The sequence below is a fragment of the Schistocerca americana genome, chromosome 9 (genome assembly GCF_021461395.2).
Source record: "Schistocerca americana isolate TAMUIC-IGC-003095 chromosome 9, iqSchAmer2.1, whole genome shotgun sequence".
NCBI classification, from domain to species: Eukaryota; Metazoa; Arthropoda; class Insecta; order Orthoptera; family Acrididae; genus Schistocerca; species Schistocerca americana.
The window spans coordinates 9,271,744-9,291,932 of NC_060127.1; positions in this window are offsets into that span (position 1 = coordinate 9,271,744).

A 20,189-nucleotide genomic window follows, 5' to 3' on the forward strand; every position below is an offset into this window, starting at 1 on the left:
TCTCTTGCACCAGAATGTATGTTTTGTCAATGCTAGTGGTTTTCATGTGGCAGGTATCTTCAGAAAGCTTTCAACACTTTCCTTACCGCGTCGGGTGACTTAACTGTAGCAGTCGTTATTCAGTCTGGCGGCGTTTAGAGGTGACAGCAGTGTGTGTCTGCCGCTGCTGACCACATGTGTTCAGTGAACGATATACGTTGGACACTCATTATCTTCATATTTTTCAATATATTAAATTCACCAAACTTATTGGAGATCAGTCTGCGTATTCCTTTCTAGCCCTCCGTCGTACCTAAGATTGAGATAAACTGCAATTTCCGCCTTTCCCCACTCACTCGGCATATTATGCCGAATCTACTTCATGTCCTGAATTTCTACTTCTAAGATACGTTTCACCGGAGTCCTCTTCACATACATGACCTAAAAAGATCTTCCATTGCGCAAATTACTCTCACTGCCATGGGCAGTTTAATCGTATTCATTGAGTCAAATACCTGGTACGTAAAGATTAATTCTTGGAGCCGTAGTATTGCAGCCTGAAATTGTGGGCAACCAGTGAGTATACATGATCGGTTGTCCTTGTTATTGGACTCTGTGTAGTCACATTTAATGAAAACTAACAAGGACTTCATACACTGGCGAAGATAAGGCATATTTTCAGTGGGATGACAATACCTATTCTTCGATTCTTGTTATATGAGTGAGAGTTTGTGAGTGCATGCATGCCCATTACAGTCTACAGACCGGCAAAAATGACCAGTCTTTCTTACTATTACAGTTACTATGATCACATTATTATTATTGTTATTATTATTATATTGTAAGCTGTATAAAACAGCAGCAGCTAATATAGCAACGTTCTGGCGGACTGTAATTTGCAGTTTTGGAAAATGTTGCATCGTTTTCAACCTCATGGAAAAGTGCATTTCATGTGTGTCCTCACAGTGTTGTTGGTTCTGAGTATTCTTTTACTACAGTCTCCACGTGTCCGTCTCCTTGTAAGCCCATTCAAGGACCAGTCAGCTTCATCTCTCTAGCTTTTGTCTTTACTGTGATGCTAGGTTTTGTAATTACGTCAGATTCCTCCCCTTCTTCCTCGAAATCACCATCCTCCACTGGCATGACGCTTCACTGCATCTACAATATTTTGCCTACTACTTTCCTTTCGATTATCCTTCATCTACATCTATATCCACTCTCGGCAAGCCACCCGACGGTGTGTGGTGGAGGGTACTTTGAGAACCTCTATCGGCTCTCCCTTCTATTCCAGTCTCGTATTGATCGTGGAAAGGAGGATTGTCGGTATGCGTCGTGGTGGGCTCTAATCTCTCTGATTTTATCCTCATGGTCTCTTCGCGAGATATACGTAGGAGGGAGCAATATACTGCTTGACTCCTCGGTGAAGGTATGTTCTTGAAACTTCAACAAAAGCCCGTACCGAGCTATTGAGCGTCTCTCTTGCAGAGTCTTCCACTGGAGTTTATCATCTGCGTAACGCTTTCGCGATTTCTAAATGATCCTGTAACGAAGCGCGCTGTTCTCCGTTGGATATTCCCTACCTCTTCTATCAACGCTATCTGGTACTGATCCCACACCGGTGAGCAGTATTCAAGCAGTGGGCGAACAAGGGTACTTCCTTTGTTTTCGGATTGCATTTCCTTAGGATTCTTCCAATGAATCTGTCTGGCATCTGCTTTGCCGACTATCAACTTTATATGATCATTCCATTTTAAATCACTCCTAATGCGTCATTATACACGAACATAATACGTGTTCCAAAATTCTACAACTGATCGACGTTAGAGATATAGGTCTATAGTTCTGCACATCTGTTCGACGTCCCTTCTTGAAAACGGGGATGACCTGTGCCCTCTTCCAATCATTTGGAACGCTACGCTCTTCTAGAGACCTGCGGTACACTGCTGCAAGAAGGGGGGCAAGTTCCTTCGCCTACTCTGTGTAAAACCGAACTGGTATCCCATCAGATCCAGCGGCCTTTCCTCTTATGAGCGATTTTAATTGTTTTTCTATACCTCTGTCATCTATTTCGATATCTACCATTTTGTCATCTGTGCGACAATCTAGAGAAGGAACTACAGTGCAGTCTTCCTCTGTGAAACAGCTTTGTAAAAAGACATTCAGTATTTCGGCCTTTAGTCTGTCAGCCTCTGTTTCAGTACCATTTTGGTCACAGAGTGTCTGGACATTTTGCTTTGATCCACCTACCGCTTTGACATAAGACCAAAATTTCTTAGGTTTTCCTGCCAAGTCAGTACACAGAACTGTACTTTCGAATTCATCGAACGCCTCTCGCATAGCCCTCCTCACACTACCTTTCGCTTCGTGTAATTTTATTGTTTGTCTGCAAGGCTTTGGCTATGTTTATGTTTGCTGTGAAGTTCCCTTTGCTTCCGTAACAGTTTTATAACTCAGTTGTTGTACCACGGTGGCTCTTTTCCATCTCTTACGATCTTGCTTGGCACATACTCTTCTCTCATGTCCCTAGTTTCACATGCGTATGTTAATTCTATGCCCATTTTGGTTATTGTATGGATATATTTGCTATTTATAATATCGCATAGTGCATTAAACGTCCACTGTCGTTTTCGAACTTAACTTCAGTTTTATCTTCTACATTAAATGGTTTATTTATGGAGCCCTCTCTTTCCAGGTATGAAATTTCACTTATCTGTTTCGGTTTTGACTTTTAAAGTGATCAGTGTCTTTGGTAATATTAGTGAGCGAAGGAGGTCTTGTTACGCTGTTGTTATTTCACTGTAAACAAGTTGAAGGTGAAACTAAGAAACTGAAATTTGGCTGCCCTTAAAAACTAGAATATTTTCAAATGTCAAATTTATGTTATTACATTTACAGTGTTATTCAAACCGAACACTTTAATTTTTCAATAGGCATGGCAAATGGTTCAAATGGCTCTGAGCACTATCGGGCTCGACATTTGAGGTCATCAGTCCCCTAGAACGTAGAACTACTTAAACCTAACTAACCTAAGGACATCACACGCATCCATGCCCGAGGCAGGATTCGAACCTGGGACTGTAGCAGTCGCGCGGTTCCAGACTGAAGCGCCTAGAACCACTCGGCCACCCCGGCCGGCAGTAGGCATGACACAATGAACAATCACGTTACAATATCAACAGTGTAAAAGTCCGATCAGAATAACAATGTGATGCACCTGGTCAAACAGGTATCTGCCATAAGATCGTAGTGTGGGTCCTCCATCACAGCTAAAGTAAGTCATTGTAAAGAATCGTCTTACTTACCGCGATGTGATTTGCCTTTAAGGCCTCCTCGGCGATGAGGTCAAGGGTGTCTCTCGGCACATTTGCAGCCATCAAGGACGCAGCAAACTGCAAAACACGTGCCTCTGTCAGAGTCGCTCTTTACGATCTCACTAATGATAAACAAGGAAAAAACATTTAGCAGTAAACAGAATAACAAATTACTCAGCTGTTTCATACGGCTACATTTTTTAAACAATGGAACTGCGTTTTGAGTCCAAACCTCGTGACACAGCGGCCCTGAAATCATATGAAATGCGCATCTGCGTGGAAAACAGAGCGCAATGATGTGGATAGTGAAGTGATGATTTGGCTCCTTATATTCGACTACTGCAGCAGAGACAAAACGAATATGATGCACGACGTACACGTGTGGCGTTGTCATGTGTGCTCACCATTTCATTCCTCTGTGCTTAAGCCACTTTACACAAACTGCAAATTTGGATTTCTGCAACGAAAAATGGAATGTACAACACAGCAGCTTCTGGTTTGGAAACAACGCAACTGTGAGCGTATGTTAACACTCTGATGACTGGCCCTGGAGATCGTCGTATCACAGTGGGCGGGGCACGACAGTCTCCATTTTCCTGCATGGCCGTCATTCGCGACCTTTTGTGCTCGCTGTTGGTAAAGTTTGAATTATGTGCTGGCGAGGTATGGAGTAGGAAGAGTGTAGGTGTTAGGTTCGGATATTTTACTACTTGTTCGATCGTGATAGCTGTGAAGTCTGCGTGTATACAGACGTGACCTTACGCACCAGGAGTCAACGCACAAGATGGCGCGCCGCAGACAACGTGCTTTGTGCGACGATGGAATGTTTCACGATTTATATGCAGATTCATTTTCAGATGTACCAAGTGATACGGAGAATGACAACAATGATAATATTAATGAAAGTCGGTATTCTGTCATTGGCCTCTCAATATACAGGGTGAAAAGTATTTAAACCGACAAACTCTGGGAGGTTGTAGGGGACATCAAAACAAATGTTTTTCCCTAATGTCATTTTTTCCTATGAGGAGTATTTAAACCGGTGGAGGCTGTATTACACTCTTCAGTTGTTAGAGGACGTATTACGATCTTCTGTTGTCAGAGGGCGTATTACGCTCTTCAGTTGTAGGCAACTGCTGTCCACCAGTGTAGTAGTGCATTGTCTCTAATTACTAATGGAGCGATACACTTGGAGTGAGTACACTGGTATGGTTGGTGTGTACTACGTAGCACACCACAACGGACGATCTCCACAGCGGGTTTATCAACAACAATATCCTAATCGCCGTATCCCGCATCATACGACCTTTGCTGCTGTGTACCAACGTCTGCGTGAGACCGGGTCATTTAGCAGAGTACCTGGACAGGGACGCCGTCGCACGGTAAGAACGCTGCAATTTGAGGAAGCTGTCTTGCAGCATGTGGAGCGGCATCCTTCAATCAGTGCGGTTCTTCGTTAATGTGTGAGTCGGTGTCGTTGGGAGCTGTTTAATTGGGCCGTATCTGCTACCTAGGCCATTAAATGGCACGCACTATTACAATTTTCTCGCGAGAGCTTTGCCAGAATTGCTGGAAGACGTCCCGCTCCCTACAAGACAACACATGTGGTTCCAACATGACGGGGCGCCGGCACATTTCAGTTGTCGTGTGCGTCGATTCCTGGACCTACGGTTCCCAGGAACGTGGACTGGCAGAGGTGGTCCTGTACCGTGGCCTGCTCGATCCCCAGATATGACCCCTCTGGACTTCTTTGTGGGTTTAATTAATTTGTCACCAGAGAAATCTTCCTTTACCGGATTAAATACTCCTCATAGGAAAAAAATGATATTAGGGAAAAATATTTGTTTTGATGTCACCTACAACCTCCCGGAGTTTGTCGGTTTAAATACTTTTCACCCTGTACATATTCTTTACTGTCGTATCTCGTTGACTGTATCAGCTTATTCCCAATAACTAGCAGCTTTCACTCACTTAGAACTAGGCAGAAATTCAGTCTGCATTTGGACCTCGCTTCGTTGTCTCTTGTGCAGTAAGTCGTGCAGTATACTGCTGCATCCATTTTCAATAAGCTACCACCGGAATTCAAAAACCTTAGAAGTAATCCACGAGATTTCAAATCTAAACTGAAGAGTTTCCTCATGGGCCTCTCCTATTCTGTCGAGGAGTTTCTTGAAAAATTAAGCCGATTCCTGCGTTATATTGTTGATTGCGTTCACATAAACTTATGGGTTGTCTTTTCTTGGGTTAATAAAAATTTGTTCAATCGGCTCTTAGTACTATGGGACTTAAGATCTGAAATAAGTCCCCTAGAACTTAGAACTACACTCCTGAAAATGGAAAAAAGATCACATTGACACCAGTGTGTCAGACCCACCATACTTGCTCCGGACACTGCGAGAGGGCTGTACAAGCAATGATCACACGCACGGCACAGCGGACACACCAGGAACCGCGGTGTTGGCCGTCGAATGGCGCTAGCTGCGCAGCATTTGTGCACCGCCGCCGTCAGTGTCAGCCAGTTTGCCGTGGCATACGGAGCTCCATCGCAGTCTTTAACACTGGTAGCATGCCGCGACAGCGTGGACGTGAACCGTATGTGCAGTTGACGGACTTTGAGCGAGGGCGTATAGTGGGCATGCGGGGGGCCGGGTGGACGTACCGCCGAATTGCTCAACACGTGGGGCGTGAGGTCTCCACAGTACATCGTTCGCAACCGTCTCCATGAAGCTGGGCTACGGTCCCGCACACCGTTAGGCCGTCTTCCGCTCACGCCCCAACATCGTGCAGCCCGCCTCCAGTGGTGTCGCGACAGGCGTGAATGGAGGGACGAATGGAGACGTGTCGTCTTCAGCGATGAGAGTCGCTTCTGCCTTGGTGCCAATGATGGTCGTATGCGTGTTTGGCGCCGTGCAGGTGAGCGCCACAATCAGGACTGCATACGACCGAGGCACACAGGGCCAACACCCGGCATCATGGTGTGGGGAGCGATCTCCTACACTGGCCGTACACCACTGGTGATCGTCGAGGGCACACTGAATAGTGCACGGTACATCCAAACCGTCATCGAACCCATCGTTCTACCATTCCTAGACCGGCAAGGGAACTTGCTGTTCCAACAGGACAATGCACGTCCGCATGTATCCCGTGCCACCCAACGTGGTCTAGAAGGTGCAAGTCAACTACCCTGGCCAGCAAGATCTCCGGATCTGTCCCCCATTGAGCATGTTTGGGACTGGAAGAAGCGTCGTCTCACGCGGTCTGCACGTCCAGCACGAACGCTGGTCCAACTGAGGCGCCAGGTGGAAATGGCACGGCAAGCCGTTCCACAGGACTACATCCAGCATCTCTACGATCGTCTCCATGGGAGAATAGCAGCCTGCATTGCTGCGAAAGGTGGATATGCACTGTACTAGTGCCGACATTGTGCATGCTCTGTTGCCTGTGTCTATGTGCCTGTGGTTCTGTCAGTGTGATCACGTGATGTATCTGACCCCAGGAATGTGTCAATAAAGTTTCCCCTTCCTGGGACAATGAATTCACGGTGTTCTTATTTCAATTTCCAGGAGTGTACTTAAACATAACTAACCTAAGGACATCACACACATCCATGCCCGAGGCAGGATTCGAACCTGCGACCGTAGCGGGCGCGAGTTTCCAGACTGAAGTGCCTATAACCGGTCGGCCACAACGGCCGCCCTCTTGGGTTCATTAATACATGGTTATTACAAATGATTGAAGCGATTTCACAGCTCTACAATAACTTTATTATTTGAGATGTTTTCACAATGGTTTGCACACACATACAAAAACTCAAAGTTTTTTTAGGCATTCACAAATGTTCGATATGTGCCCCTTTAGTGATTCGGCAGACATCAAGCCGATAATCAAATTCTTCCCACACTCGGCGCAGCATGTCCCCATCAATGAGTTCGAAAGCATCGTTGATGCGAGCTCGCAGTTCTGGCACGTTTCTTGGTAGAGGAGGTTTAAACACTTCACCATTAAGAAAAAATGTTGCTTCATCACTGAAAACAAGTTTCGCACTGAACGCATCCTCTTCCATGAGCTGTTGCAACCGCGCCGAAAATTCAAAGCGTTTGATTTTGTCATCGGATGTCAGGGCTTGTAGCAATTGTAAACGGTAAGGCTTCTGCTTTAGCCTTTTCCGTCAGATTTTCCAAACCGTCGGCTGTGGTACGTTTAGCTCCCTGCTTGCTTTATTCGTCGACTTCCGCGGGCTACGCGTGAAACTTGCCCGCACGCGTTCAACCGTTTCTTCGCTCACTGCAGGCCGACCCGTTGATTTCCCCTTACAGAGGCATCCAGAAGCTTTAAACTGCGCATACCATCGCCGAATGGAGTTAGCAGTTGGTGGATCTTTGTTTAACTTCGTCCTGAAGTATCGTTGCACTGTTATGACTGACTGATGTGAGTGCATTTCAAGCACGACATACGCTTTCTCGGCTCCTGTCGCCATTTTGTCTCACTGCACTCTCGAGCGCTCTGGCAGCAGAAACCTGAAGTGCGGCTTCAGCCGAACAAAACTTTATGAGTTTTTCTACGTATCTGTAGTGTGTCGTGACCATATGTCAATGAATGGAGCTACAGTGAATTTATGAAATCGCTTCAATCATTTGTAATAGCCCCGTATTTTGTAAATTTCATGTACTGACACTTTCCATGACCTTGGAGATTTGCTCCTCAGTTTGGTCGTATGGAACAAAACGTGTAAAATAAAAGGAAGTGGCAGTGAGTTTGGCACCTCTGTGCCAACTAAACAGCGAGAAGAGCCACGAGTGTCGGCGAGTGCAGTGATGCTAGTTCTGATCATTTGCAAGACGTTTGTTTACGTCGAATGGTTACAAGCAATAGCTATAGTAAAGAGAATCCAGTCACATAGTTGGAGCCTTTTGGAGGTCTTCCAGGTCTTACATTTGTTCTCGATGATCGACATGGTGTTTCAGAAGTTGTACCTGGCTTTTGTGGTGGCGAATTATTTGATATTTTGGTAACACAATCTGACGTAAATCGCAGTTAGAATTTAGATAAGTGTAAAGCAACATTCAAGACACAAAAGTGAACTGACAGTTCAATTGTTGAAACGAATCGATATTTAGCAATCATGCTTGTGATGGGATAAGTTAGAAAGGACAGTTATCAGAGGTACTGGATCGCAGACTTTTGTCAAACTCCTACCGTCAGACAGTTGATGAGCCACAATCGGTAGGAGCAGATATCGAATGCTTGACACTTTTCCGACAGTTCACGACAGGACGATCCAGCACACAGACGCTACGAAGTTCAACCGCTTATCCAGCATTTTGTGGATTGGTTTCAGACCTTATATAAACCCCACCAGAAGATATTATTTAGTGAAGTCATGATGCCGTGGAGAGTTCACGTAATATTTACGTCCTATAATCCAGGAAAGCTGGTGAAATATGGCCTACTTGTGCGAATGATACGTGGGGCCACACCAGATTACATATGTAACTTTCTGCATCAATTAAAAATTATTGTTTAATAATTCGGAGAAACATTTTCTATTCAAAACATAAGAGCTAGCCGAAAAACTAGTGTTATTGACGATACCGAAACGAGCTTAGAGGACCTGCACGACAGCTGTGTTGTGCGGGCTGCATTCAAGTCAGGCGGCACACAGTACCTGTTCCCTAATGTGTTAACACGTACTGCTACGAGCAAAGAAATTTTTTTCCAAATAGTACCTAATTTTACGACTGTTGTGATTTTCCTGGTCATGACAGTTGCCTGTTACACGGCATTGTTCGTTAAGTGACTTGTCCTTTTGTGGTCTGTAGAATCGTTAAGCACCAACCACCGACTGCACTCAAGTGAAGAGTCTGACAGGAATGAGCCTGGCGGGTGGCAGACCACACGCACTTCCGAATTCTGAAATCGTTTCTACTCAGTTTTGGCCGTTCCAACTGGTGGCGCTTCCTTTGTTGGAAGTGCAAGCCGATTACTTGCAAAACTGAAGCGTGCTAGTAGAAAATTAAAAACCACGAATTAAAGCTTTTTCTTATGTTTGTTCAGTTTTTTGAATTCCGCACAGTACATCAGTAAAAACTTTGAAATGAAACTGCGTACAAATAACGGGTGATCAAAAAGTCAGTATAAATTTGAAAACTGAATAAACTACGGAATAATGTAGATAGAGAGGTACAAATTGACAAACATGCTTGGAATGACATGGGGTTTTATTAGAACAAAAAAAAAAAATACAAAATTTCAAGAAATGTCCGACTGATGGCGCTTCTTGTGATCAGAGTAGCAATAATTAGCATAACAAAGTAAGACAAAGCAAAGATGATGTTCTTTACAGGAAATGCTCAATATGTCCAGCATCATTCCTCAACAATAGCTATAGTCGAGGAATAATGTTGTGAACAGCACTGTAAAGAATGTCCGGAGTTATGGTGAGGCATTGGCGTCGGATGTTGTCGTTCAGCATCCCAAGAGATGTCGGTCTATCACGATACACTTGCGACTTCAGGTAACCCCAAAGCCAATAATTGCACGGACTGAGTTCTGGCGACCTGGGAGGCCAAGCATGACGAAAGTGGCGGCTGAGCACACGATCATCACCAGCCGACGCCCACAAGAGATCTTTCACGCGTCTAGCAATATGGGGTGGAGCGCCATCCTGCATGAACCTCGTACGTTCCAGCAGGTGTTTATCAGCCAGGCTGGGGATGGTGCGATTCTGTAACATATCGGCGTACTTCTCACCCGTCACGGTAGTAGTTACAAAACCAGAATCACGCATTTCCTCGAAGAAAAAAGGCCCGATAATGGTGGATGTGGTGAATCCAACCCATACCGTGACTTTCTCGTTGTGCAATGGAGTTTCCACGAGAGTTCTAGGATTTTTGGTAGCCGAAATTCTGCAGTTGTGGGCGTTGACAGACCCTCGGAGCGTGAAATGAGCTTCGTCGGTCCACAACACGTTACGCAACTAATCATCATTTTCCGCCATCTTTTGAAACGCCCACACTGCAAATGCCCTCCGCTTCACTAAATCGCCAGGGAATAGTTCATGATGCCGATGGATTTTGTACGGATAGCATCGGAGGTGACCCCTAAGTGCCAACCAAACAGTAGTGTGTGGAATGCCGGTGCGACCTGTGACAGCACGAGCGCTGACTTCCCCGTGCATAGACGAACCCGCTATAGTCTCCATTTCTTCCTGAACTGTCTCAGCAGCATTACGCCTTGTGCTCGGTCGACCACTACGGGGTCTATCGTCTAAACAACCCGTGGCTTCGAACTACGAAATCATTCTCGCCACAGCTGCATTTGTCAACGGACTCTCCTTCCTACGCGGTAGGATCGTAACGCTGAACTAGCACATTCCCCATTCTGATAATACAGCTTCACTAAAAGCGCCTTTTCAGGTAACGTCAACATGCTGCGAGTGCTGGCGCATCTGATTCTGTCTCTCTCTTTTTTTTTTTCTTTATTGTTATTTTGAAACCTGTTTACAGGCAGGCCTGCAGCAGCATACTACGCCGCTCTTTGGCCGCAGAGAAACACAAAGTTACAAACGAAGACAATTAGAGAAAAAAATGGTGGACATATAAAGGGATAGAAACACTTTTTTAAAATACAAGGTGCCGTTCACGGGCGTAAAGATAAAATTGTTCAGAGACTTGGACGCAGACAGAGACGAAAATTGTCACACGTGAACGGAGGTGCACAAAACGAATAACACTGAACCACTAAAGCACAAAACGACGGCACACACAGAACACGAGGCGTTGATCTCCAGCGCGAATGTTCACTAACCGTGTATGATTCCGGGGACCTGCCAAGAGAGGAGGAGGAGGAGGAGGAGGAGGAGGAGGAGGAGGGGGGGGTGGGAGAGGGGAGAGCAGAATGCCATGGGCAGGGGAGATAGGGGGAAGGGAGGAAGGGGGAGGGGAAGCCCGGGGGAAGAGGGGTGGAGGGAGGTGGCGGGGGAAAAGGGAAGACAAGGGAGGGAGGGTGTCTAAAGGAAAGGACATCAGGGAGGGGGAGCTGGCGGAAGCCACCTTGGGAGAGGGTAAGGAGGGTGGAGAGATGGAGACCGGGTGGGACGTGGGAATACAGGCGCGGCAGCGGGCGAGTGTGGGAGAGGATGGGTGAGATAAGCGGATGAGGAGGATCGAGTTTGCGGGAGGTTTTTCTCTCTCTCATTACAACTCCTTTTATATACCATTGTCATGCGCGGTCACTGACGTTTTGTGTCCAGCGCCATCTGTCAGACATTTTGTGAACTTTGTTTTTTTTTTGTTCTAATAAAACTCCATGTCATTCCAAGCATGTGTGTCAATTTTCACCTCTCTATCTACATTAATCCGTGGTTTGTTAAGTTTTTAAATTTATATTGACTCTTTGATCACCCGGTACATGGAACTACACGATCCCTACAGTATTTCACTGGACAGGGTAACATTAGAATGTAAATTGCCACATTTTTACGTAAATTACAATAAATTTAAGTTGTGTTTCGAGCTAGACATCTGGAGAACAGTAGAATGAGTAAGTAAATTTTACGTGAGTCAAATGGTCGCACGCCCTCGACTGCCCTGTAACAGATTTTGATCTGCAGTTGTGGACTGTCAACGTAGTTAATACCCTTACACAGTAGTTGTTGCCAATCTCCGCCCCCCCCCCCCCCCCCACACACACACACACACACATGTTAGTTCCGAACGTATTACTATTTCGAGTCACATGTAAGGTAACATCCTTTCACTCCCGCTGCCATATTAGGTCAGTGTAGATTGATAGAAGTAACAAATTTTATGAGTAGATAGCTACCTCACGGTACGCATTTTTAATGACATCTACGCAACGACTAATTGATAACAGAGTTCGTATTCAGATCCGTGAGGACAATCTAGCTTGTTCCACGCCATCTGGTATTTGTTACAAAGCTTTTTCACGCACTTCCAACACTTTGAACGAATTATTAGCGTCCTATGTCGATCAGGTACTGCTTCAGCAAAACGTGACTGAGAGCGTTAAGGTATTGTCCATGTTTGCTAAATACGATACTGCAGTGACTGTTCAGAAGTACGATCAGATGTCCCTTCAGACAAGCATGCATGTCCCAAGGAACAGTCTGCGACGACCAGAGTCGTTATGGAACATGTGAAGTGTATTCGTAGTTGTTAATGTGGCCAACTACCAGCTGTGTAATGGAATGACGACAGTGAGAATTTGTGCCGGACGAGGAGCCGAAGCCGGGTTTCCCGCTCACCGCGACAGCTCGCCTTACCGTCAGGCTACCCGATCACGACTCACGGCCAGGCCCAGATTTCCGTATGTCAACCATCTGTGTTCGGACAAGAGACTTTCAATTAAAAAGTCTCCCCTATACGGGAATATAAATAAAAACTGAACTCCGTCCGAAAAGACCATGAACGCCCAACGGTACCGACCGGCCGCCGTGTCATCCTCAGACCACAGTCGTCACTGGATGCGGATGTGGAGGGGCATGTGGTCAGCACACTGCTATCCCGGCCGCTAGTTCTCAATCAAGTGGCTCCTCAGTTTGACTCAGAACGGCTGAGTGCACTTCGCTTGCCAACAGCGCTCGGCAGACCAGATGGTCACCCATCCCAGCCCGACAGCGCTTAACTTCGGTGATCCGACGGGAACCGGAGTTTTCACAGGTAGTAGATACGTGGTTGACACGTATGGAAGTTTATATCTGAGTGACTTGTGCTCGGGTAGGCCGCGCGGGATTAGCCGAGCGGTCTGGAGGCGCTGCAGTCATGGACTGTGCGGCTGGTCCCGGCGGAGGTTCGAGTCCTCCCTCGGGCATGGGTGTGTGTGTTTGTCTGTAGGATAATTTAGGTTAAGTAGTGTGCCAGCTTTGGGACTGATGACCTTAGCAGTTAAGTCCCATAAGATTTCACCCACATTTGAACATTTTTTTGTTCGGGTAGCCAAATGGTAACGCGACCACTCGCGGTAAGAGATTAATCTGGGCTCCTGTGCAAATTCTCATTGTCATCATTCCATTATACAGCTGATAGCTGTCCACATTCGGAAATGCAATACATTTCATACGTAGCTGGTAAAAAGTAATAATTGGGAGCTTAATAATGTATGTCTGTTACTGATAATTTCGTTAACCAAAAGTGTGAAAAAGCGTTATAACGAAATATAACAATCCGTACCGTACGTCCGCAGTTTCTGAGGTCGAAGTTTGTAATGGTACTTGAATTACGTAACCATTACGGCACGTCACCTGAACGTCTCGATACCAGTAATATTCTACTGTGTTTCTGTTAACTACTTAACATATTTCTGAGACAACATTCAGATTTGATTTCATTAATGTAGAAGTACTTTGGTTCATCGATATGTTTATATTGCAATCATATTATTCTTATGTGTATTCTTTCTTTTGTCACTATGATATTTGACGTACTAATAACTTTTGATTTTTGGGTGAGTAAGCGATTATTAGTTGTTACTTTTAGAGAGTCGGATCTTGAGAAGGTCAAGTCTTGGACGTCATGTTGGAAAGACTCATATTGTAGTCAGCTTATAAAATGTGAACTTTAACAGTGAGGAAGATGTTTTCAAGTATGTTTTTTATTGTGAAGTGATGTTTTGTGTGTTACGTGATATTGCAGCAAAAGTAATAAAAAAGAAGTGTAACTTAAATTCGGAGTGCTGATTATTTTTTTACATCACCATTGTGCTAACGTTGAAAGAAAGGTTCGTGAATCGCATCTACAAAACTTTTGACTATAGCTGAATAAAACCTAGACCTCTTTGCATCCAAGCTTCGAATCACCACCTCCTAGATTTTCGACGATTGAGCCATGATTTTACAACGAGACCAGCGTGGGAAACACGAAAAGATGAGTGCCTAGTTTATTCACTATTACATGAAATGACTTTATTTACTGTGCTCTAACGACACCTGCCACATAATAGCTTTGTTGTTTCCCGAAAATGCAGTATTTAGCAGCGTGAGCAACACCACAATCATTATTAAATTTTGACCTTTGTTGTGGTAGGGTTGTTTGAAGTTACAGCCCTTTGTTGTGGTAGGGTTGTTAGAAGCTACAGCCCTTTGCAGCACTGCCACGGCGAATCTGTTTAAATGGATTTACAAACCTCTTAAATTTAAGCATCGAAATTTCGCTGAGCCTACGAAATACGAAGTAGAGCTGCAGAGGGCCTACATTGTGCTGATAACGAACCTTCCTTTTCCCTAACGTGTTTCCCATCTACTACGGGTCCGCTTTTGCGGGACTTGGTAAATTTTATGATTTAATTTAGAAGCCGAGCACATGCCCCTGTCGACGCCACATTCGTCAAGGCAGCCTCGTGGAGGGAAGTCGTATACACCGTCTGTTTTCGAATCCTGTAAACTTTGTCCTGTGTGTTCTCGTATCTTATCTGTGTGCTTGCGCGCTGTACTGTGTGGAGTCGAATTCCGGGACAAGCCCGGCATTTTGTCCAGAGGAGCGTGCGAAACTGCCTAGACAGCGCACACTACCGCACAGATCGATCCCAGTCTGATTCATGGTTCAAATGGCTCTGAGCACTATGAGACTTAACTTCTATGGTCATCAGTCCCCTAGAACTTAGAACTACTTAAACCTAACTAACCTAAGGACATCACACAACACCCAGCCATCACGAGGCAGAGAAAATCCCTGACCCCGCCGGGAATCGAACCCGGGAACCCGGGCGTGGGAAGCGAGAACGCTACCGCACGACCACGAGATGCGGGCAGTCTGATTCATGTCCCTGTCTTGAAAGCTAGCGCACTGCGCGTCTCGCTACACGAGGTGGTCAATATTACGGGCACAATACTCATGTGAACTCATCTCAGATAAATTCGAGATAAATGTTGCAAGTAAAATTCGTTCGTAGGTCATTTGAGAGCGTGCAGACGGTTTAAAGTCAATCAGAAAACAAAAAAATCCATTCTTACGTTAAAACTGAAAACTCGCAATGAAAAATCTAGCTTCGTTCGTATTTCACGTGCAAAAGATACGTTTTTTTGTGAGTTTTTCTTTTACGAGCACCACTTCCGTGTTTCCAACTTCTACATCTACATTGATACTCTGGAAATCACACGGAAGTGCCTGGCAGAGGGTTCATCGGACCACATTCACACTACTTCTCTATTATTCCACTCTCGAACGGCGCACGAGGAAAGCAAACACCTATATGTTTCCGTGCGGGCTTTGATTCCCCTTAATTTATTACGATGATCGCTTCTTCCTGTGTAGGTCGGCGTCAACAAAATATTTTCGCATTCGGAGGAGAAAGTTGGTGTTTGAAATTCTCTGAAACGATCCTGTCGCAACGAAAAACGCCATTGTCTTTATGATTTCCCCCCTAAATTCTGTATCATGTCCATGACACTTTCGCCGCTATTTCTCGAAAATCCAAAACGTCCTGCCATCCTACATGATAAGGATCCCACATCGCGACGCAGTACTCCAAAAGAGGAAGCACAAGCGTAGTGCAGGCAGCCTCTTTAGTAGATGTGTCGCATCTTCCAAACGCTCCGCCAGCGAAACGAATTCTTTGCTTCGCTTTCCCCCAAACATTTTGTGTGAGTTCTTTGTAATTTAAGTTGTTCGTAAATGCAGTTCCTAGGTATTTAGCTGAATCAGATTTGACTGATTTACTGTGCAACAGAAATTTAATGGATTCCTTTTAGCACTCATGTGGATGACCTCACATTTCATTATTTAGGGCCAACTGCCAATTTTCGCACCGTAGAGATATCTCATCTAAATCATTTTGCAATTGGTTTTGATGTTCTGATGAGTTTACTAGACGATAAACGATTGCGTCATCTACAAACAACCTAAGGCGGCTGCTCAAATTGTCTCCTAAAGCAGTTATACACATAGGGACCAGCACAGGGCCTATAAAACTACCTTGGGGAACGCCATAAATCACTTCTGTTTTACTCCACGACTTTCCGTCAATTAGTACGAACTTTCACCTGTCTGACAGGAAATAAAGAATCCAGTAGCATAACTGAAACGATATTCCGTAACGACGCTTCATTCCAAGCTGCTGGTGAGGTACGGTGTCAAAAGTCTCCTGCAAAGCTAGAAATACGGAATCGATATGAAATACCTTGCCGATAGCAGTCAACACTTCGTGCGAGTGAAGACCTAGTTGTGTTTCACAAGAATTATGGTTTCTAAGCCTGTGCTAGCAATGTTTAAACACACTTTAGCCGCGCGGAGTGGCCGCGCGGTTAGAGGCGCCATGTCACGGATTGCGCGGCCCCTCCCGCCGGAGGTTCGAGTCCTCCCTCTGGCATGGGTGTGTGTGTGTTGTTCTTAGCATAACTTAGTTTAAGTTAGTATAACTAGTGCATAAATCTCGGGACCGATGACCTCAACAGTTTGGTCCCTTAGGAACCCACACACAATTTACGTTCCAGTATCCTGCTGCAAATTGACGTTAATGATATGACCTGTAATTCAGTGGATCAATCCTATTGCCTTTCTTGTATATTAGCGCGACTGTTCAACTTTCCAATCTTTCGGTCCGTATCTATTATCGAGCGAGAGGGGGTATATGACTTAAGTATGGAGCTATTGGATTTGCATACTCTGAAAGGAACGTTATTGGCTTACAATCTGGACCGGAAGACTTGCTTTTATTAAGTGATTTAAGTTGTTACACTATTCCGAAGATATCTACTTCCATGTTACTTGTATGAACCGGTTAAAATTTTGTAAGAAGATAGACTAATATATATAATAAACGGCCATCCTGTTGTTTTGTGAGAGCGCTACCCACTGCCGCAATAAAAGCAACATGGTTCGAAAGACAATAAAAAACCTTATGCCGGATTAGTCTTCACGAGAGTCAATTAAATCTGCACCGGTCTAATATCAAAATTATGGTAGAGTAAATGTTGGTAACCAGAATGAAAAATGTCCTATCACAAAAAAGGCGATTGTGTCCTTCGTAGAATTATGGAAATAGCTTTTGGACTTATCTAGCTGCTTCAGAGACATCTGAATCAACACATCGTGACATATTCGTGTTTTTTTACGAGTTAACACTACTTCCGCAGCGCCATGAGCTTCAATATTAATGATATGGTTATTGTGTTTAAGTTGAGTGAGAATCATTAATTTTGTGACGATTCCTCAAAATTCGGCTGTTACTTATTACGCCTATATAAGGAATGGCGAACATTTGCATCAATGATGTCCGGCTTTTATATAGAGTGAGAGATTATGTTTAGCGATTTTTGCCTAACACAGTACAGACACAAAACAATATTCATATCTGAAACGTAATACATTACGAAACGTTGATCATGCAAAAGACCTTGTGAGTAAGATATTAACATCCTGTAGTGCAAAAACCATCTTTCATCGATTTCTACTTCTGAGGACAAACGTATTTTTACGAGATAGATATATTATGGCCCCTATCAGTCTATTCACAATATTTAGACAAATATTTAATCTCAAACAGAAGACGTTTCGCATCTGCATGGTAACAATATCACTCCTTAGCTTTAGCCTGGAAAGATCTTTGTAGACGTGTTTGTGACCGAGCGAGGTGGAGCATTGGTTAGCACACTGGACTCGCATTTGGGAGGACGACGGTTCAATCTCGAGTCCGGCCATACTGATGTAGGTTTTCCGTGATTTCCCTAAATCGCTTCAGGTAAATCCCAGGATGGTTCCTTTGAAAGGGCACGGCCGACATCCTTCCCTAATCCGGTGGGACCGATGACCTCGCTGTTTCGTCCCCTCCCCAAAATCAACCAGTCAACCAAACAATATTTGTGGGTTTAAGACTGCTTTACTCATGGAACGATATATTACTGCCTTTCACCTATCGTTGGGTGGGGTGACACTAATTTGACAGCACGTCTCGGAAACATGACATCATTTTGACATCAAGCAGAATGTCGACGACCGCACGAACGGCTAACGACTTTCGTTAGCGTTCGATACTGGTCTCTTTTAAGACTTCATGCATGCGTATCGGGTTTTTTTAAAAAAATACGTCATTTTTGGAACTATTTGCTATAATTATGGTCATTATTGAACGTCTCATAATGATTTATGCACAGTTAATGCCTTCATATAACAATGCTGTCTCAGGAGGCGTTGTTGTCGTCAATAATTTACAAATTAAGCATGAAACACGCTTGTATTTCAATTTGTAGTTTTGGTATGTTTTTTAGAGGCAAGGGAGCATTGAAAATTTATCGGAAATGCTTAACCATTATCTTCAAGTGTCAGTTCAAAAACGTGTGTTAATTCCTAAGGGACCAAACTGCTGAGGTGATCGGTCCCTAGACTTACACACTACCGAGCGAGGTGGCGCAGTGGTTAGACACTGAACTCGCATTCGGGAGGACGACGGTTCAATCCCGCGTCCGGCCATCCTGATTTAGGTTTTCCGTGATTTCCCTAAATCGCTCCAGGCAAATGCCGGGATGGTTCCTTTCAAAGGGTACGGCCGACTTCCTTCCCCATCCTTCCCTAATCCGATGAGACCGATGACCTCGCTGTCTGGTCTCCTTCCCCAAACCAACCAACCAACTTACACAATACTTAAACTAACTTAACGCTAAGGACAACACACACACCCATGCCAGAGGGAGGACTCGAACCTCCGGCGGGAGGGGCACGCAGTCAGTGACATGGCGCCTCTAACCGCGCGGCCACTCCGGGCGGCTACGTGTCAGTTAATAACGCAATAATCATGTAACTCTTCGTGAGATAACATGATAACAAAGACAGGGGAGAAATACTGCATGACTATGTACTAGCGTAAATGGATGTCGTGGTTTCTGGAGTCTAAAGATGTAGGCGTGTATCTCGTCACATACAATATTTTATTATGTTAGCGTTGTTAACATTCTGGGACTTTCTTACTAATCTAACAGAAGTATGTTCAGCAACATTCGATGCTATTTACATTTCCGTGTCTCAGTCCAATGATGATGCTTTACCTCAATAAAGCGAATCGCGTCTTGTGAAAACAATTACACATTTTTGTAGCTGCAACGACAGAACAAAAATACCATCAAGAATTGTAAAACAACTGCGTACAATATGGCTACGCAAATGAAGAATTTGACCGCACCAGCTCCGATATTTCCGAGGTGTTGGTTCTCAGGCTTTGGGCCGTAGCAACCTACCGTTTATCTTGAGTCAGTGGATTTCTCCAATAATAGCACGTATCGTTCCTGGAATGATTAGTCGCTCTGCAGTTTATATACGAGGGATGTCCAGAAAGTAAGTTACGATCGGTCGCGAAACGGAAACCACAGTGAAAACCAGAAACATTTTATTTGCAACAGTTAGGTACACCTTCCACCTACTTCTCTACATAGTCACCGCTCCAACTTCGAGTTTTGTCGTAGTGTTGTATCAACTTTCCAATATCCTCGTCATAGAAAGCAGCCGCCTGTACTTTCGGCCAGGTCTGCAGCTCGTTGTCTGTCGAAAAATTTTGTCTTCATGGCCAGCGGTTTTTGTGAGCAGAAATGAGACTCAGGGGAAGCCAATTACGGACTGTATTGTGGGTGATCAAACACTTCTCATCGGAAACGCTGCAGGAGCGCCTTCATTGGCCCTGCAGTGTGAGGCCGAGAATTGGCACGAGGAAGGAACTGCTCGACAGTTGTGTTACGTGGGCTGCATGACACAGGCGAAATCTCTAACCAGGACCTCGTACTTGGCGGGAGACGCTATTCCCTACGCATCTTTACGTGCTCACTGTTCACTCAAAACTGAAAAGAGCGTCGCGACACGATTGACTGGCATACTAGAGACACTGACCAACACATGTGTGCGAAGCTTTACCGGATTTTCCCAGTGGTTTCCATTTCGCCGCCGATCGTAGCTTACTTTC